At 48.0% G+C, this 18,611-nt stretch overlaps 2 protein-coding genes and 1 long non-coding RNA gene across 4 annotated transcripts in view; 1 reads left to right on the forward strand and 2 right to left on the reverse strand.

Moving 5' to 3' along the window:
• Pdrg1 (Pdrg1 prefoldin-like subunit) overlaps positions 1–4,591 on the reverse strand; it is a 203,672-nt gene extending 199,081 nt beyond the window's left edge. The window contains exon 1 of the mRNA XM_075872641.1: positions 3,838–4,591. The gene's annotated coding sequence lies outside the window, so the exon portion shown is untranslated. The remainder of the gene's footprint in view (positions 1–3,837) is intronic.
• The window catches only part of LOC142769408 (uncharacterized), a 77,194-nt gene that overhangs the window by 53,880 nt on the left and 4,703 nt on the right, over positions 1–18,611 (forward strand). The window lies entirely within an intron of this gene.
• The window catches only part of LOC119163932 (isobutyryl-CoA dehydrogenase, mitochondrial), a 238,386-nt gene that overhangs the window by 32,413 nt on the left and 187,362 nt on the right, over positions 1–18,611 (reverse strand). The window lies entirely within an intron of this gene.

An 18,611-nucleotide genomic window follows, 5' to 3' on the forward strand; every position in this document is an offset into this window, starting at 1 on the left:
CCTTTGGTCAGTCTCCACGATAGCGTCGACGTCAGGGGCAGCACCTTCACAATAGACGGCGATCATCAAGCTTGCGCGGGGTGGCAGGGTGACGTGATCGTCGGCGATCCTTACAGCAGCACGGTGTCCGAGGTTCGGCTGCGGCGTCGTGGAGTGATCGGAAGAAAACGTTATCGACCTGGTCTGCAGATCAATTATTGCGCCATTGTCCGTCAAAAAGTCCATTCCGAGAATTACGTCGCGGGAGCAGTTAGGCAAAATGACGAACTCCGAAGGGTACGTAGTGCCGTCTATGGTGACGCGCGATGTGCACATTCCACTTGGGGTCACGAGGTGGCCTTCTGCTGTGCGTATGTGCGGACCGTCCCATCTGGTCGTAACTTTCTTTAGCTCGGACGCGAATGACCCGCTCATGACTGAGTAGTCGGCTCCCGTGTCGATGAAGGCGACTACGTCAAGGCCGTCGATGGACAACTGGACGTCGGATGCCGCTTTCCTCGAATTTCGGGTATGGAGGCGGAAATGTTGTAGGCCCGTGTGCTCAGATTTGGGTGCAGGTTAAAGAACCCCAGGAGGTCTAAATTTCCGGAGCCCTCCACTACGGCGTCTCTCATAATCATATAGTGGTTTTGGGACGTTAAACCCCACATATCAATCAATCAATCAATCAATCAATCGAATTTCGGGTGCGTCGGGGCGTCGTATCGCGGCTTGCATGTGTTGATGGTCGGGCAGTATGCGTCGTCATCGTCGTCTTCTCAGCGGCAGGCTTCGTCATTTCGGGTACGCATCGCGCAGCGTAGCTGTCGTCGTTTTCGGGGGTCTCGGCAGGGTGTCGTCGGGTCGTCGGGATGAGGGCATGTCGTGAATCACGGTCTTGCGTCGTTGGAGGGTTTTCATTTTCTCGCCGTTGTGCAACTTCACCTCCAGAATTTGCTGCTTTTAGTTTCCCCCTCGTGGGCTGGGGGACCTTCCACGGGCGAAGTCAGCATTGCTGCGACGGTTGGGGGATTGGTACGGATAAGGCGACGGCGAACGGTTGAAACGGGATGGTCCACGGCTGGTGTTCGACAGGTATTCTTCGATCTCAAATGGGCGCTGGCCGGCTCGCGGGCGGGGTGCGTCGACGGAGAACCCACGCAAACCCAGCCTCCTGTACGGGCAGCGGCGGTAGACGTGGTCGGCCTCTCCGCAGTGGTAGCACAGCGGACGATTATCTGGCGTTCGCCACACCTCGGTCTTCCTGGGCGCCTGGTTTCGGGTTACAGGGGGTCGGGCGGGCGACATTGGGCGGCGGTACGGCGGGGCCTCTTGATAACGGGTTGGGACGGGTCGGGGTCGACGAGCAGCAGCGGAGTAGGTCATCGCTTGTGGTTCGCAAGATGCTTCCGACGGCGTGGTATTCCCCAGTGCTTGCTGAACCTCCTCGCGGACGATGTCAGTGAGGGAGGCGACTTGGGGCTGCGGCGTTGCTGGGAACAATTTCCTCAGTTCCTCGCGAACGACGGCACGGATGGTCTCCCGCAAGTCTTCCGTCGCCAATCTAGGGGCGTTTACCGGGTTCACCGAAAGGGTGTTGAGTGGTCTATCGTATTGCCGCGAACGCATATCCAAGGTCCTCTCGATCATCGAAGCCTCAGTGACGAACTCAGCGACGGTCTTAGGGGGGTTGCGGATGAGTCCAGCGAAGAGCTCTTGTTTAACTCCCCGCATCAGAAAGCGCACCTTCTTCTCTTCTGCCATTTCGGGGCCAGCTCTCCGGAACAGCATCTTCATCTCCTCAGCGAACAGTACAACACCTTCGTTAGGGTGTTGCATTCGCGTCTCCAACAAAAGGGCGGCTCGTTCTTTCCGCACAACCGTTGCGAATGTTTTGAGGAATTCGCTCTTAAAGACGGTGCAGTCGGTTAGGGAGCCTTCATGGTTCTCAAACCACGTTCGAGCTGCATCCTCCAAATAGAAGAAAACATGACGAAACGTTTCTTCGTCATCCCACCTGTTAAAAATGCGGATGCGCTCCAGCTTCTCCAGCCACTCTTCCGGGTCTTCACCATGAGATCCTCGGAATGATGGGGGCTCACGAGGTTGTTGCAGAACGACGGGAGGGTTGGTAGCGCTGGTCATGGTGCCTGCGTTGATCATCGTGGTTTTTACGTCTTCTTTCCTTTTTTTATCCGGGAGCAGTCCAAACTCTGGCTGAAGGCCTTGCTGTCGGCGGCTGACCCGAGTTGGGCGTGCTTGTCGTGTTGGGCTTGCTTGTCGGCTTGGCAATGGCTTAGGGTTCATGTACCCCGCACCTCCACCAGTTGTCACGCAGCAAAGGACGACGCAGTTGTCTATAAGGAAAACAAGTTTATTGGAGCGAACCTGTGCTCCCCTAACAACTGAAAGAATACACAGGCGGCGAAGCAGCGGCCGGCAAAACGACGGGCACGCTAGTGAGCGTCGGCGATCGAATGTCGCGGCATCGGCTGTGCGGGAATTTATATCCCTCGGCGCGAGGGTTCCTCGAATAGTCGAATTGTATCGAGAACGCCGTGATAGCGTTTGTTAGAAACGCTGTTTGTTCGGAACGCTCGAAGCGTTGTTCCGGTAGCGTTTGTTCGAAACGCTGTGAAAACAGTGATTCGGAACGCTCGAAGCGCTGTTCGATAGCGTTTGTTCGAAACGCTGTGAAAACAGTGATAGCACAGGCCGGCGCAGCCAGGCCGAAAAATCAAAACACAAATAAACAAACCCAATGCATAGTTCGCGGCAATATATATATATATATATATATATATATATAGTAGTAGTAGTAGTAGTAGTAGTAGTAGTAGTACTATATATATATATAAAGAAGTGTATACATAAGGGCTCGTTTTTCCGTGTTTTGACAAAATAATAATGAGATCTAACAGACAATAATGCCAAGGAAAGTATAGGGGAAGATATTAGACCAGATTGTAAAGTAAATATGAAGAAAAGTGGGCGAAACGATAACTTGCCGTGGGCAGGATCCGAGCCTGCTACCTTCGAATGAAGCGTTCGATGCTCTACCACTGAGCTACCACGACAGCTATCCCCCCCCCCCCCCAGCCACTTTATAGGGTTTATATGTGAATTAAACGTGGGAGTGTCAGTCAGCGCCACCAGTAGCCATGGCGGCGAGTGTGGCACACTCTTTTGAGCCTAAAATAACTTGTTTTTGGGCTAGTTGGTGCATACTTGGTGCATACTTGGTGCAGAAGACTGAGACGCAAAAAACATAACGTGAAGCAGGAAGAGCAGGAAGAGCAGGAAGAGCAGGAGAGAAGCAGGAGATATGTAATGCAAAGAAGAAAAAAATGTGGGTGAAAAAATAACCTGCCATGAGCAGGAATCGAGCCTACGACCTTCGAAGAACGCGTTCGATGCTCCAACCACTGAGCTACCACGGCGACCATCCCCTCATCCCCTTTTTTGGGTTTATATGTGAATTTAAACGTGGCATTGTCAGTCAGCGCCACCTTTAGCCAAGCGGCGAATGTGGAACACCCTTTTATGAGCATGTGTGTCGTCACGTAGCACGTGACGACACACAGGCTCATAAGTGAAGAAAGCGGCTCATAAGTGAAGGACATAAGTGAGGGAAACCACCACAAGAGCAGCAAGATCGGCGCTTGGAATTCATTCGCAAAAAGACCAGAGGAAGGCGTCATGCTGTGTAAAAAATCACGTTTAGGGATGTAACATAGCGGGTTAGAACAGATAAACGACAGAGGAGTGCAACGCGATGCCCAACAAGTGAGTGGTTTAGAGGCATTATTATGCCGCTATTATCAAGTCAAAGAGCCTAGCAGGCTGTCACACAATTACCTGGTTTCCGGACCCCATGGGCTAGTGGTTCACCAAACAGTTCCAAACGTCAATCAACTTGCACAAAACCGTCCTCAGCGGTCCGGGCGGGTCCAGTGGCGGGTTCACGGATAGATTCTGGGATCCACTTGGAACTTTTAAACAAGTTGCACTTCTCACTATTAACTGTGAAGGCGGAGGCACCCTTTCCCGCATTCCAAGCTCACCAAACCGCAATCGTCGGCTCTCCGGATTCTGCAGGCAGGTTCGTTCCCGTATCGTAGCACTTTCAAACACTTTGCTAAAGGCATAAAACCAGGATGCCCTAGCTTTCGGACAGATAACTGCAACACTCGGTCACATTCTCTGCCAGTGGCCGGCACTACGTACGCAATGTTCAGCACAAAACTGGAAGTGGGTCCTTAAAAGCTCCGAGTTCTCAGTTCGGAAGTGTTGAAGATTCAGCGAGTTGGTTAGTCGTACCCGAGCAGGAAGGAGAAACCGGCTGAACAGGCCTAAAGTCCCGGAATTTAAACAGACCGACACAAAAGCGTCAACTATTAGAAGTTGGGATTGAGCGGTTTGCCCTCTTGAAGTCTAGTCCTGGGCAGTCCAGAAGGCTTGCGAACGGGCGGAGGGCCATCGAGTAACGGCGTGGGCACGGCCATCAGTTTCACCTTCATCTTGTAATCAGTGGGCCTTTAAACCGCCCACACGTTGCACGATTCTCATGCATTTAAGCCTTGACGCCGCTCACCGCCTCGCGTTGAAAGACGAGGGGATGGTGTTCTCCTTTCCTTCACACGCGCGGCGCATCCTCCTCGCCCCTTAGTTCGTAAAAGTACATGAACGATGTCAGCACGAAGCGCCTGCCAGAATTTCGCACTTCTCGGATAAGTGCTGATATCGCCGCTTGCGCGGTTGTAAACAAATCAAATGAAGTGTGATAGGTTGATCCTTTACGATATTCATGCGAGACAACGAAGAGCGGATGGGTGGCTGCATGGCAAAGCAGTACACTATCGACGTCAAGAGAACTACTGTCTGCGTCACAGAAGTACGCAAGAAAAAAAAAATCACAATATATCCACGGAATGATGATGAGTGGGGCGAAGCGGCCGACCGTCCATCTACGCGTCCGTCCGTCTGTCTGTCGGATGGATGGATGGGTGGTTATGGCTGTACCATTTAGATCGGGCGGTGGCTAGCGCCACCAAGCCGCAATCCTTAATGAACCAAATACTAGATTTATTTTTTTTTCCTTGAATAGTGAGGTTGAGGATTCGTACTTTGCAGTGAAGGGCTTAATTTCCACTCGTGCCTTGACTTTAGCCACCAATCAGATAATCTCCTTCTAGTTAATTCTACCCGCTTAAAGTCTATTTTGCCCTCACTGTCTCTAAACCCAAGTGCTTTTAAAAACCCTGCGCCATCATCCTGAACTATAGGGTGAAGCCCTTCAGAGAACATTATCAAGTGTTCTGCAGCTTCTTCTTCTCCCCACGCACTGCATACCGTGTCTACCCCTTCGTATTTGGCCCGATATGTCTTGGTTCACAATACTCCCGTCCTGGCCTCAAACAGTAAAGAACTACCCCGAGTATTACCATAGATCCTTTCCTTGGCAATTTCCTGCTTAAAAGTTCGATAGATCTCTAGTGCAGACTTCTTAATCATGCCAATTCTCCACATATCTGTCTCCGTTTCCTTCACTTTCTCCTTAACCGATATTTCTTTTTGGTTTGGCCACCTGTTGTTTTCTAAGTATTTACCAGTCAATTTCCTGGTTCGCTTCCTCCATTTTGTATCGACATTCTTCATGTATAAGTAGCTGAATACCTTCCTAGCCCAAAGCTCCTCCCTCATTTCTCTCAATCGCTTCTCAAATTTTATCTTGCTGCTAGCTTGCCTGCCCTCAAATGATGTCCATCCCATATCACCTTGTACTCCCTGATTTGGTGTATTCCCGTGAGCTCCCAAGGCAAGCCTACATATTCCACGTTGCTTCATTTCTAACCTTGCTTGAAATTCTGATCTCATGCACAAGACCGCATTGCCGAACGTCAGACCAGAAACCATGACCCCTTTCCATATTCCTCTTACAACATCATACCTATTGTAATTCCAATTCCACAGTGCCCTGTTTTTCATTACCGCTACATTCCTGTTACCTTTAGTCGACACGTATATTCGTGTTCCCTTAGGTACTCGGCCCCGTTTCTTATCCATAATACGCCCAGATATTTGTATTTATCTGTTATCTCTAGCGTGACTTCCTGTATTCTAAGCTCACTAACTTCTCTGTCATTAAAAATCATGACTGCTGATTTTTCCTTACTGAATCTGAAATCTAACCTATCTCCCTCATTACCGCAGATGTCCACCAATCTCTGCAAATCTTCCTTTTTGTCGGCCATTAGCACTATATCATCTGCGTACATCAATGCTGGTAGTGCCTGTTCAATGAGTTTTTCTTGTTTGACGAAAGAGAGGTTGAAGCCCAGTCCCCTTCCCTCTAATTTTGCATCTAATCCTTGTAGGTACATCATGAATAATAAAGGTGACAAGGGACACCCCTGCCTAAGCACCCGTTTTATCTCTGCAGGCTTAGATACCTGTTTTCCTACTTTATAATTACCTTGTTACTTTTATAAATATCTTTTAAAAGATTAGTGACTACATCTTCCACGCCTATAGTGTGTCCAGTATTCCCCACAATTCCTCTTGAACCTCGCTATCGTACGCTCCCTTGATATCCAAAAATGCTAGCCACACTGGTTGTGTTCTTTTCTGATATTTCGATGCACTGCGTCAGTGACAACAGATTGTCTTCCAACCTCCTGTGTTTCCGAAACCCATTCTGCAGTTCCCCCAGGACCCCCTCATCCTATATCCATGCCTGCAGCCTTTCCTTTATAATCTGCATCGCCAGCCTGTCGACCACTGATGTCACTGTTATAGGACGGTAGTTGTTTTTGTCAGCTTTGTCCCCCTTTCCTTTATAGATCATGCTCATCCTGCTAAGTTTCCATCCATTGGGAACTTCTCCATCGATTATTATTTTGCTCACTGCCTCTCTCAACGCCTGCTTAGACTTCGGACCTAATGTCTTCATCAGCATAATTGGAATGCCATCTGGGCCTGTTGATGTACTACTAGGAACCCTTTTTTAAGCCCTTTCCCACTCTTGTTGTGAAAATGGAGCCATTGCGCCACTTGATTCATTCTTGTCTATTGTGGTGCATAAAGCACTTCTTCGTTGAAATTTTTCTGTCACCCTTGTTCTTATATAATCAATGGCTTTGTCCATTTCTAGCCTAGCACCTTGAGCTGTAGTTATAAACCTCTGCTCTAGGCTCGTCTCATTTCTTAGGGAGTTGATATGGTTCCAAAATTTCGCAGCTGCCTTTCTATCTTTTTTTGTGTACTTCTGCTTGCCACTGGGCTCCCTTTCTTCTAATCTTTTCATTGATCAGAAGAAATGCATCCCTTCTACAGCTTAGAAAAATTTCCCATTTTCTTTCAACATCATCTGTCGGTTCACCCCACTGCTTAGCACGTCTGTGTTCCCTAGAGGCTTCCTGACGTTTTGCTATGGCTCTCCTAACTTCCTCATCCCACCAACTTTTGGGTTTGTGTCTTCTTTTCCGGGGTGACTTGTCACGTGCGTTAGCAAGCTCTAGCTCAAACAGTCTAATTAGATTCGTGTATGTCCACACTGTTTTATTATCCTCAGTGATTACTTTCTCAATTTGTTTAGTGGCTATTTCAATTTGCCTTTCTGAATAAATATTTTCCTGTAGTTGCTCAGCTTGTCTCCTTCCCACTTTCGCTGCTCTTCGAAAACTTAGCTTGATACGTTTGTGATCACTACCCAGACTTCCGGAGCCGCCTTCATCTATGTGGATTCCCCTGAGTTTATCATACATCCTATGTGACATCAATGCGTAATCTATCGTCGACTGCAGCCTTCCTACCTCCCATGTTATTTGCCCTTCACACTTCTCGGTACGGTTGCAAATGATCAAATCAAGCCTTTCACACATATCCATGATCATTTTGCCTGTCGGGTCGGTATACCCATCTATATCTTCTATGTGTGCATTCATATCTCCTAGTATAATTATCTCGCACTCTCCTCCTAATTCCTGAATGTCCTTTGATATACACTCTTCCATTGCCTGGTTTTCCTCTCTGGCCTTTGCGCCCGTCCACAAGTACACGAAACCTAGGACGTGTCATTTGCCCTGCCACTTTTCCTTTTAGCCATAAATGTTCCTTGCACTCATGCTTGACCCTTTACCAGTCTCTACTTTTCTGAATGAATGCCGCAATAACACCCCCCTTTCTGCTGCCTTCTGTTCTATTACCATATTCCCACGCGTAGTCCGCATTGTTTGGAGGTTGTTCCATGTCCCTGAGATGTGTTTCTACAAAACCGTATACCATCGGCCTCTCCTCCCTTAGCTGTTCTTCTATCTCTTCCCACTTCAGCCTGTTCCTACCACCGTGCATGATAATATACCTATATTGGCTCGGCGCTCGTGGCTACGTCTATTTCTGCGCCGGACTCTACCTATCTTAGATACTGGTGCCACTTTAGAATCGTATCTGTTCATACCACCTGTCGAAAAGTCTCCCTGGTTGTTTTTCTTCGTTACTAGCTATCCTGCACCCCAAAGGGCCCGCTTGCCCCCCAAAAAAGCTACTGCGCGTCCTGAAATTCGCCAAACCACCTCCTGACCTAGCCGCCCATCGAAGTGAATTCTGTCTTGTTGAAAACCACCCCACCTATGCACCTCTCTGTTTATTTTCACCACCTCAAAAGCTTTCTCTCGACTCATCCGCCATATCTCTTGGTTTGCGTTGACAACCGCTCTTTGCAGGTTGCTATCACGCACCGGTACCTCCGGTATCGTGCATATCGCTATCTGTACCTGAGGAGAAGTGGCGCGCATGTCATCGACGCCTTTCGCCAGTGTAGTTGCTTGTCCTGCTGTATCTTCATTCAAGACATCGTTTAAACCGCCTGAAATTATCACGAGGTTTCGTCTATCAGCTGTAGTTTTGAGTTTTGCGCTCGCTTGCCTCATGACTGCTTCCAGCTTGCGTCCTAGGAACGCCCCTACTGCAACCTTCTTGTCACCTCTTACCCTCTCTTTGATGTCTTCTGTGCATCGATTTAAATTCGAGTCCCCGGCGATTATCACATGCTGTGACTTTTCAGCTGGAGCGTCCTGCACCTGGAGGTTACTTGCACCTGTGACGCCAGCTGCTTAGTCCCCTCCCAGCCCTCCCAGCCCTACCACTACTTCGCTGAAGCTGGGCCTTGCCACAATTGAACCGACTGAACCTGTTTTTTTCCAAACTAGCTAGCTGTTTCTTCTCCGCCGTTCTGGTTGCCGGTTCCCTACTGTTCTCTCCCTAGGCCGCTCCTCTGTTTACCTTGGCTAGTGCTTCCTCGGCGGACTTCAGCCTTTCTCCTATTGCCCTCGTTGTCCCTTGCTCTGTCGTCAACGCAGTCTCGAGCTCGGTTATTCTCATCAGTAGGTCACTCTGTGTAACCATCATTTTCTCTATTTTTTCCTCAACCTCACATTGTCTACACTTTGCGCCAGCCTCTTCTCCTTCCGCTTCTACCCTTGGGTCCACTTTCAAACCAACCCTACACCCTGAACACTTCACAGTCTTTTTAACCATGTCTTTCCGACACCAATCGTCCCTATGACTTGTCTCACTCGATAATTACAAAACTCGAGCCCTGCCCCACGAAAAAGAGAAAGTATAAGCTCTACTACAAAAATTTGCGTGTTCAATGTACGTGCATCTCCCCCACGGAGTGACAAAAGAAAAAGAAAAACAACAAAACAAAAACAAAAAAATTAACACACACACGCACAAACTAATAAATACCTGGTGACTGACCCCCGAAAAAGCCGTACAATAAAATAAGTGCTACAGGGATTTTAACTGCTGCCCTATAATTATAATGACAAGCTCAAAACATGCAAAACAGCTTATCTGCGCAGTCGATCGGGAGCGCTGAAAAAACACGTCCATCCACCGTGACAGTCCGAACCGCAGGTGGCGCTAGTGTGTCTTTCACTCACACTAGCGCCACCTGCTGAGTCAGTCATAGAACTAGGTGGACGAACTGGTCACAAAGAAACATGCATAGACAGACGGCTTTAGTAGGTTAGCCCCTAAAACAAGAAATACCAGAAGAGAATGTTCAACTCTTTCTTCTATGTTTATTTTGATAGCCTGGCCTTTTAAGGAGACTCCCTCCACTGCATGATGTAGTTTTTTCGAAGTAGTTTCAATCAATAGCGGAGACTTGTGGCAGAACACGCAGAATAAGGCCCCGAAGGGATGGACGACCGTGTCGTGGCTTAACCTCGCTGCGTTGCTATAAACCAGCTCAAGCATCGCAACAACTTAAACCACCTCATTCAGTTTTGCCCTTTAAGATATGTCGCGAATCACTGCAAGCAATTCATTCTTTTACTTTATTCGCATATTCTGCAGTCTTAGCTCAAGGACAACGACGTTTGTTTCGCTCAAAATCTGCGACTCGGACAACGATGTCGACACCATAATTTCCGCAAAACGATCTCGTGTACGCTATTGCGTTAATATCTCTAGTAAGCATTGTCACGAGACTTCAGGAGTGTAGGGGTCTTTTAATCAGCCGCGGGGTAGCCGGCTCTCGGAAAACGCGTCCGTCGCGGCTGGTTCTCGAGCGAAGCACGCAATCTTCTTTTCTTTCAGGGCAAGAGCCACTCTTGGTGGCATGCATATGATATTGATGTATTAATGAGCAGCAAGTCCAGGAAGCTCAGCTGACCGTGCACCGGTACTTATGTTGTGGTTTGAAAATCGTGGATGTTTTGGTCAAACGCGCGCTTAATAATGTGAATGTCCAAGATTGCCTCCGCAGTTGAAGATCGCAGGAGCACAGGGCAGCCGTCGACTCAACAACTTTGGCACATGTCTCCGCCATGCAGAAAACTCGACTTGCCGTGCAAGCAGAATGAATGGAAGACAGGAAAGAGCGCGGACTGTTTATCGCCAGTCCGCGAAGACCACGTGTGCAAGGTTTCACTCTCTCGGTGTTATGCTTCATCGTCGTTGTCCATTTGTAGCGGACGTAGCCAGAATTTTTTTTCCGGAGGGGGGGGGGGGGGGACCTTTTTGAAAGGATCAATTTTCGCTCTCTATGTCGTGACGGAAAAAAGGGCTGTCGGCCACCTCTTCAGGAGCGCCACCACAATGTTGGGATTGTGTATATTTTGTCTCTCTTTCTCCTTCTATCTTTCGTTTTCCAATGTTTTTTTTTCTTTGAATTTTTTTTCTACCTTTCTCTTTGTCGCTCTTTATGTAACTTTCGTTCTTCCATACATTTATTCTCTCTTCATACTTCCCTTTGTATTGTTTCTTTTCGTGTCTATTCCTTTCTTTCTCGCTCCTAAAGATATAATTATTGTCATCCTTTCCTTTTATTTCTTTCTCTTTGGTCTGTTCTTTTTTTAATCTCTTTGTCTCTCGTTCTTACTCAGGGGAGAAGAAAGAGAAAAGGGTATGCATTTTTTCTTGCTTCTTTCTTTTTTTCATTTCTTTTATCGATTTCCCTCTCTTTCTATGATTTGCTTCACCCCCTGCTTTCTTCACATAAGCTGCGCTAGAACACGCTTGAGCTGCATGAAATTTTCACGTGGCTTATTCGTGACGCCTAAGCGAGCAATAGAAAAAAGCCTCGAAGCTCTAAAATGTCCAACTGCGCATGCCACGTGTGACTTGACCGCGCTGACTGAACATATATAGCTATACACGGTATTGGTAATATATTACATTCTGCATACCATCAACTTGTGTTTCATTGCTCGTCTGATCATTACGCACCGAGCTTTATCTAAGCTAAAGTAAATTTGGCAGTGTTTTACTGTGCACGGCCACACCATATATACGCAGTGTGCGAAAAGCGTCGGGACACTCCTTCCATTTGCTAAGGCAAACATGGCATGCCTCCAGTTTTCCTTCCACCATCCGCTGCTATATGAAGTGGGCCTGAACTCAACTTGCAAATAGAGGTGCTGCCCAAGAAAGCGGCGAAGTGCCTTGTCGAGATCGATAACAAAAAGTAGTTTTTGTAGAACAGACAATAGGGTGAGTTGGCTGGAGCCTTCTCGAAAACAGCGCAAATGACACAAGAGGTGCGTCCTATTTGGTGTTTCTTGCGCTGTTCAGCCTGCTTGGCTCTAGTCGGATGCGGCGAAGAACAAGTGCGCCGGCGGCACCTGGGAATCGTGTTTTGATTGCCCGGAAAAGGATCACGGGACTGCGAGCCGGCGGCAGACGCAACAGCCGAACACAGATGAAGAGCAAAAGCGCAGTCTACATGATATCAGCAACGTCCCGCCGTGCGCACGTCACTGCGATTACGCTGCCGGCCGAGGGTGAGGATGGGGCGCGAAACCTTATCTGCCCAAGGCTGCGTTTCGGCTGCCCGTCTCCGACCCCCTACCTTTGCGCTGTACACGGCTCGGCTGACTATTACCGAGGGTAAAAAAGTGGTTAACCATAATCTGATTAAAACGACGGTCCCGTTACGATATCCACGAGGGTTTTACTGAAAAAGGGCCGTTTGGTATGGTATAATATTGTTCTGTTAGGCATGGTATACTAAATTTTATTCTGGTCCTGAAGATCAACGCCTCCCACGTTGGACAGTAAGGTTTCGACCACTGTATCGTGCAGCTTCTGGACGGCTTGCCCTGAAAGATCTCCACTGTGAAGAACTGTTCGCCGCCTCTTTCCCTGTCAGTGTGCGCAAAATGTTTGGTGAAAGCCACAGGACACTGCCAAAGCAAACAGCCTAGAGTAATGATGTAATTACACTTGTCGCTATTGATTTATACCTCTTTTCCTGACATATCTAACTATTAAATTTGGATTCGGGTCAGTTCTTATTTGTAACAGCCTTGGAGTCACCGCGTGAACTATACTGACCTTAGCGTGTAGGATTCGGAATTCCCTTATGTTCATATAGTAATGCTTTGTGTCTTCATATCATGTGTAAATAAATAATACCCGTCTTTCACGTGCATATTCTTGAGATTTCAGTCCTACAAAAATAAATGTTCGTTAGCGAAAATTTCATAGGCATGTGAGGGTGCTGACACCCCCTATAATGTTCTCCGCGCCACGTGGCACAGGTGGCTCGCACATAGGCCACATTTCGGGTTTACAACTACCGGGCGGTATGTGGCACTGTGCTCGTGAGCGTTTAAGGTAACAGGAATGCAGCAGTGATGAAAAATAAAGCACTGTGGAATTACAATGCATGATGTTGTGAGAGGAATATGGAAAGGGGTCATGGTTCCTGGTCTAACGCTCGGCAATGCGGTCTTGTGCATGAGATCAAAAGTTCAAGCAAGACTAGAAATTAAGCAACGTGGAATAGGTAGGCTTGCTTTAGGAGCTCACGGGAATACACCAAATCAGAGAGTACAGGGTGATATGGGATGGACATCATCTGAGGGCAGGGAAGCTAGCAGCAAGATAAAATTTGAGAAGCGATTGAGAAAAATGTGGGAGGAGCGTTGGGCAAGGAAGGTTTTTAGCTACTTACACATGAAGAATGTCGATACAAAATAGAGGAAGCGAACCAGAAAATTGACGAGTAAACACTTGGAAAACAGCAAGGGGCCAAACCAAAAAGAACTATCGGTTAAGAAGAAGGTGAAGGAAACGGAGACCGACATGTGTAGAGTTGGCATGATTAAGAAGTCCGCACTAGAGATCTATCAAACTTTAAAGCAGGAAATTGCCAAGGAAAGGATCAATGATAATACTCGGGGTAGTTCTCTATTGTTTGAGGCCAGGAGGGGGGTATTGCGAACCAAGACGAATCGGGCCAAATACAAAGGGGTAGACAAGGTATGCAGTGCATGTGGAGAGGAGGAAGAAACTGCCGAACACTTGATAATGTTCTGTAAAGGGCTTCACAATATAGTTCAGGATGATGGCGCAGAGTTTTTCAAAGCACTGGGGTTTAGGGACAGGGAGGGCAAAATAGACTTTAAGTGGGTACAATTAACTAGAAGGAGATTATGTGATTGGTGGCTAAATCAGTCAAGTCATGAGTGAAAATTAAACCCTTTAATGCAAAGTACCAGTCCTCAACTTCAATATTTAAAGGAAGAAAAAGAGATAAATCTAGTTGTTGGTTCACTAAGTATCACGGCTAGGTGGCGTTAGCCGCCACTTGATCTAAACGGTCCGTCCGTCCGTCCGTCCGTCCATTCATCCATCCATCCATCCATCCATCCATACATCCATCCGTCCATCCATCCATCCATCCATCCATCCATCCATCCATCCATCCATCCATCCATCCATCCATCCATCCATCCATCCGTCCGTCCGTCCGTCCGTCCGTCCGTCCGTCCGTCCAGAGTGCCTCGATGCGGGGGCACGCGTATCCAGACACCCTAAAATCAGCCGCAGGAACCCATGCAAGTTTCTCTCTTGACATTTTATATTACTCTATGGTGGGACCCCAGTGCAAGGCACCGCGGGCCGTGGACCCTTGTGGTGAGTCAGGCGTTGGCGATACCGCTTTGTTTGTCAGGTTGTTGAGTGTACGGTAATATTGTGTAAGAATGTTCTAGCGTGTTGATCACAATTGATGGATAATAATTTGGCTGACAATATCGCCATTTCTAAAGGCAGTTAAATAAATGTGTAAGTTGTTTGGCTTGGTCCCTTCCGACCGTGTCTGCTGTGTCCGATCACTCCAAGAGCGTGTGCCCGCAATATCAGACCACCCATAAGTACAAGCGTACTTCACTTTTCTACGTAATCACAGTTCTCAGCTGTCTTTCTACCGTTGCACCAGTTTGCATATAGAAGTTCGCCGCGGGGACCTGTTGGCAATGGAGGTCTCGTTGTCTTCAAATCACTGTACGCCAAAGCTTCTAGTGGGAGAGGAGGAAATAGTCACTTGGTACAAGGTCGGAAAAGTAGGACGAGTGATCATAATGGTGCTAACCAACATATTGAATCTTCTCCTCTGTTCCAGCTGCCATGAGGACGTGGGTTGCCACAGAGGTGAACAATTCCAGACGACAGTTTGCCACACCGTCGATTTCTGATTACACGTCTAAGTTCAGTCAGCGGTTCAGTGAACGTTTTGCAGTATAAAATTACTTATAAATGTGGGTGCACATTCTATGAAATCAACCAAAGGAACACCCTTTTGTCCCAGAAAGCGATAGGCACCATTTTGCGACTCAGGTGAGAAAATTGTTTGATTTTTAGATGCGAAGCAGCTATTGCAGTGTCCGTCCTTCTGTCACTCGTCCGCTCCTCCACTGCGCATGCGCCAACTCTCCTCCTCTTATAGCGCAGGCGACGTGAGCGCTGCCTCCGCTTCTTTTCACCTCTCCAGTTTCTCCAGCATCAAGCGATGGTTACCAGCAGCGTTGGTCAGGTTCTAAATTTTGTTGCAGCTGCGCAAGGCGACGTAGACAAGCTTCTGTGGATGCCGTTCACCATCTCCCCGCTGCTTCGCATCTACACATGTTTTGCTTTGGTGGGAGATGGTATAATTTTTTTTTGTGAAGTGGATTAACGCCACTGCATTGATAGTTGTTCGGTTTTTGCCATGGCGTCTCGCCACTTGTAACAATGCGCGAAAACGATGCATCTCCTGGGTTGGATAGCTGCCCGAACAAAACGAGTGAGCCGCCATGCGGTTGGTGAACAACACCCACGGCGGGCCCCGCCGCGGTGGTCTAGTGGCTAAGGTACTCGGCTGCTGACCCGCACGTCGCGGGTTCGAATCCCGGCTGCGGCGGCTGCATTTCCGATGGAGGCGGAAATGTTGTAGGCCCGTGTACTCAGATTTGGGTGCACGTTAAAGAACCCCAGGTGGTCTAAATTTCCGGAGCCCTCCACTACGGCGTCTCTCATAATCATATGGTGGTTTTGGGACGTTAAACCCCACATATCAATCAACACCCACGGCGGCGCTCAATTCGAAGGGAAGGTGCTCATCAGAGAGAAATACGACACGAAGATAAGTTGCTGCATCATGCGTTCATGGTAAATCCGGTAGTTACAGGAAGGAAGAAAAGAAAAAAAATAGGGCGGTTAACCAGGCACAGAAATGGTAGTATAAAAATGAAAGAGCGAAGGAAGGCAAAGAGACAAGAGAATGGTTGATAAATAGGCTGACGCGTATGCTGCAACGTCACAAGCAAAGTAATAAGGGTGACAAGTGATTGCTTCAATACCGCCCCATTCTATTGTCATGTGACGGGACCCGTTGCACGTGCCAACGCTGTCTTGCACGCACCATGCTGGAACTTTACTGATTATTTTGGATAGCTCTGATAAACTTTAGCGCACAACACGGATATTCTGGAACTAACGCGGCCGCCAACGATTACCTTGGAATCTTCCACGCCGCATATTGCGATGCACATTATCGCTCATCAGATTATTCGACCACTATCGATCTGCGCCGATATTGTTGAACGTTGAGTCAATTTTTTTCGGGCACAAGTTCGCTCAAATCATGTGTTTCATATTCACCAGCTCTGATTGCTCTGTTCACCGTTACAACCACGTGACAATGTTTAGCATAAATTATTTTCCACGCGAGTTCATGTCAACAGAGACTCACTGGAGCATATAGTTGGGAAATGAGAGTTTCAGTATTGCTCAGGTGCATACGCATAGTCTGCCACCTCTATTTGCTCTTGGCAGAATCAGTGGTAAAAAATCGTTACTCGGCAACGACGCTTGACGATTAGGACGTAAGATGGGCTCACACTTTGCAGGCGTCAAACCGGATGTTGGTTTGATGCAAACCAACATCCACCCTACTTATTTCTTTTTGGTTTCGGAGCATCGCTATACTGGATTTGAATCCACGTCAAAGCTCAACTGTAAAGTTGGGAAGCGTTTTTAGGAGCTTGCTCCTTATGCTTGGGGCTTGTCCATCGCCGTAGCCTCTAGTTATCATTGCTCCCGCTCAAGGCGCAGCCGTGCTCTCTCCAGTATAGGTTGCTCGATGCACGCCGCGGGTGGAAAAGGGGGATGAGCGCATCGAGGAACCCTACTCTCCAGTGATTTAAAGAGCGCCCACTTAACGGCGTGCTACCGCTAAGGTGGCGCTCAGTTGTAGGCTACTCGTCATGAACACCCAGCAAGCCGAGGCAGCGGGACTCGTTATGCAGCAGCAGCGCGGGCTCGCCGCCACGACCCTGTGGCGAGAGCTTGCGAGACCGAAGGGGGTTCAACGACGAGCGGACCTTGCGGTCCGGGAGGCCGAAGAGACACACGGTGTTGCGTTACGTTCTCCGGAGCATTTTTTACAAGCGTCCCACCAGCGCCAATTTGTACAGACATCGCCATATCGAAGTTCCATTCAAGATTATCTGGTTTTGCACTAACGCGTTGCAAGCGCGCTGCCTTGAGGCAGTTGGCTCGACTCTCAGGTCATGTCTTTATGTGATGATCATTGAGCTGATACACATATGATTCACGGTTTACAAGATTTAACCTCCAAAGAAAGCTCCTTAATCGTCATTCAATTCGTGCATATGCGGGAACATTTTTTTTTGTTTCCTTTCGCAGGTAGAAAATTATTCCTGTGTAAGGCCTTCACGGTAGAGAAGCACTACTGGCGGGACGAAGAATGTCGATGAACAAACCTACGGCGCAGTAGAACCGCACAATGGCAGGACAAATCTAAGCGACTCCAATACGTATATATATCTAAATTTAAATTCAAGGAGCGACTATTCTTAAGCCCTCAAATTCGAAAGGGCCGACCTCAAAGGCGTCTATTTTTGCTTTTCGCAAATACGTTCTTCCAGCGGACACGCAGAGAAACGTATACATGGGTGTTTGCAGCCGCTGCACTCGGATAAAAGAACCTGAACAAGGTCTTCGTTTCGCCATTCGCAGTCGCGTCACGCCGGCGCTTCGTATGGAAGTGGTACGCCGACGCCACCGTGCCTTTCATTTATTCTCGCTGCAAAGCGGGGATTATTACGCGGCCAGTAACGTCATGCATCGCCTCCAGACATTCCATTGCACCATATAAGAATCAGTGGCGCCGCCTCTGACAGACATCCTTAGTGTAGACAGTAGTGCCGCTATATGATATAAGGGACTTGATTGATATGTGGGGTTTAACGTCCCAAAACCACCATATGATTATGTGAGACATCGTAGTGAAGGACTCCGGAAATTTCGACCACCTGGGGTTCTTTATAACGTGCACTCAAATCTGAGCACACGGGCCTACAACATTTCTGCCTCCATCGGAAATGCAGGCGCCGCTGCCGGGATTCGATCCCGCGACCTGCGGGTGATCAGCCGAGTACCTTAGGCACTAGACCACCGCGGCGGGCATATAAGGACTTACGCAGAAATTTTTTTTCCTGCTGCGAAAAAAAAAACGTTTCAAATTGTTATGGTTGAGCTTTGATGCGGATTTCAAATCCATAATCATGATTGGGGTTTAAGAGGTCTATCTATCATTCTTGACTGCTTTTGTTTCATGTCGAAATAAAAAGTGTACTACGTGAAGTGCCTAACCTTGCATCGGTACTCTGGAAAGTGTGTAAAAATTTTTAAAACAGTATTTTTCGATCCGCATTCGGTCTCCTTCCATCGGCGGGATGAATTCCCATAACATTGGTCGGTGGAGGCGATACCGCGTGCAGTTTTTGCAGGCTTTATAAAATTTTTGTTAATTAATAAACCTTAGCGGTTGT

This window comes from Rhipicephalus microplus, chromosome 8, assembly GCF_043290135.1.
Source record: "Rhipicephalus microplus isolate Deutch F79 chromosome 8, USDA_Rmic, whole genome shotgun sequence".
Lineage (NCBI taxonomy): Eukaryota > Metazoa > Arthropoda > Arachnida > Ixodida > Ixodidae > Rhipicephalus > Rhipicephalus microplus.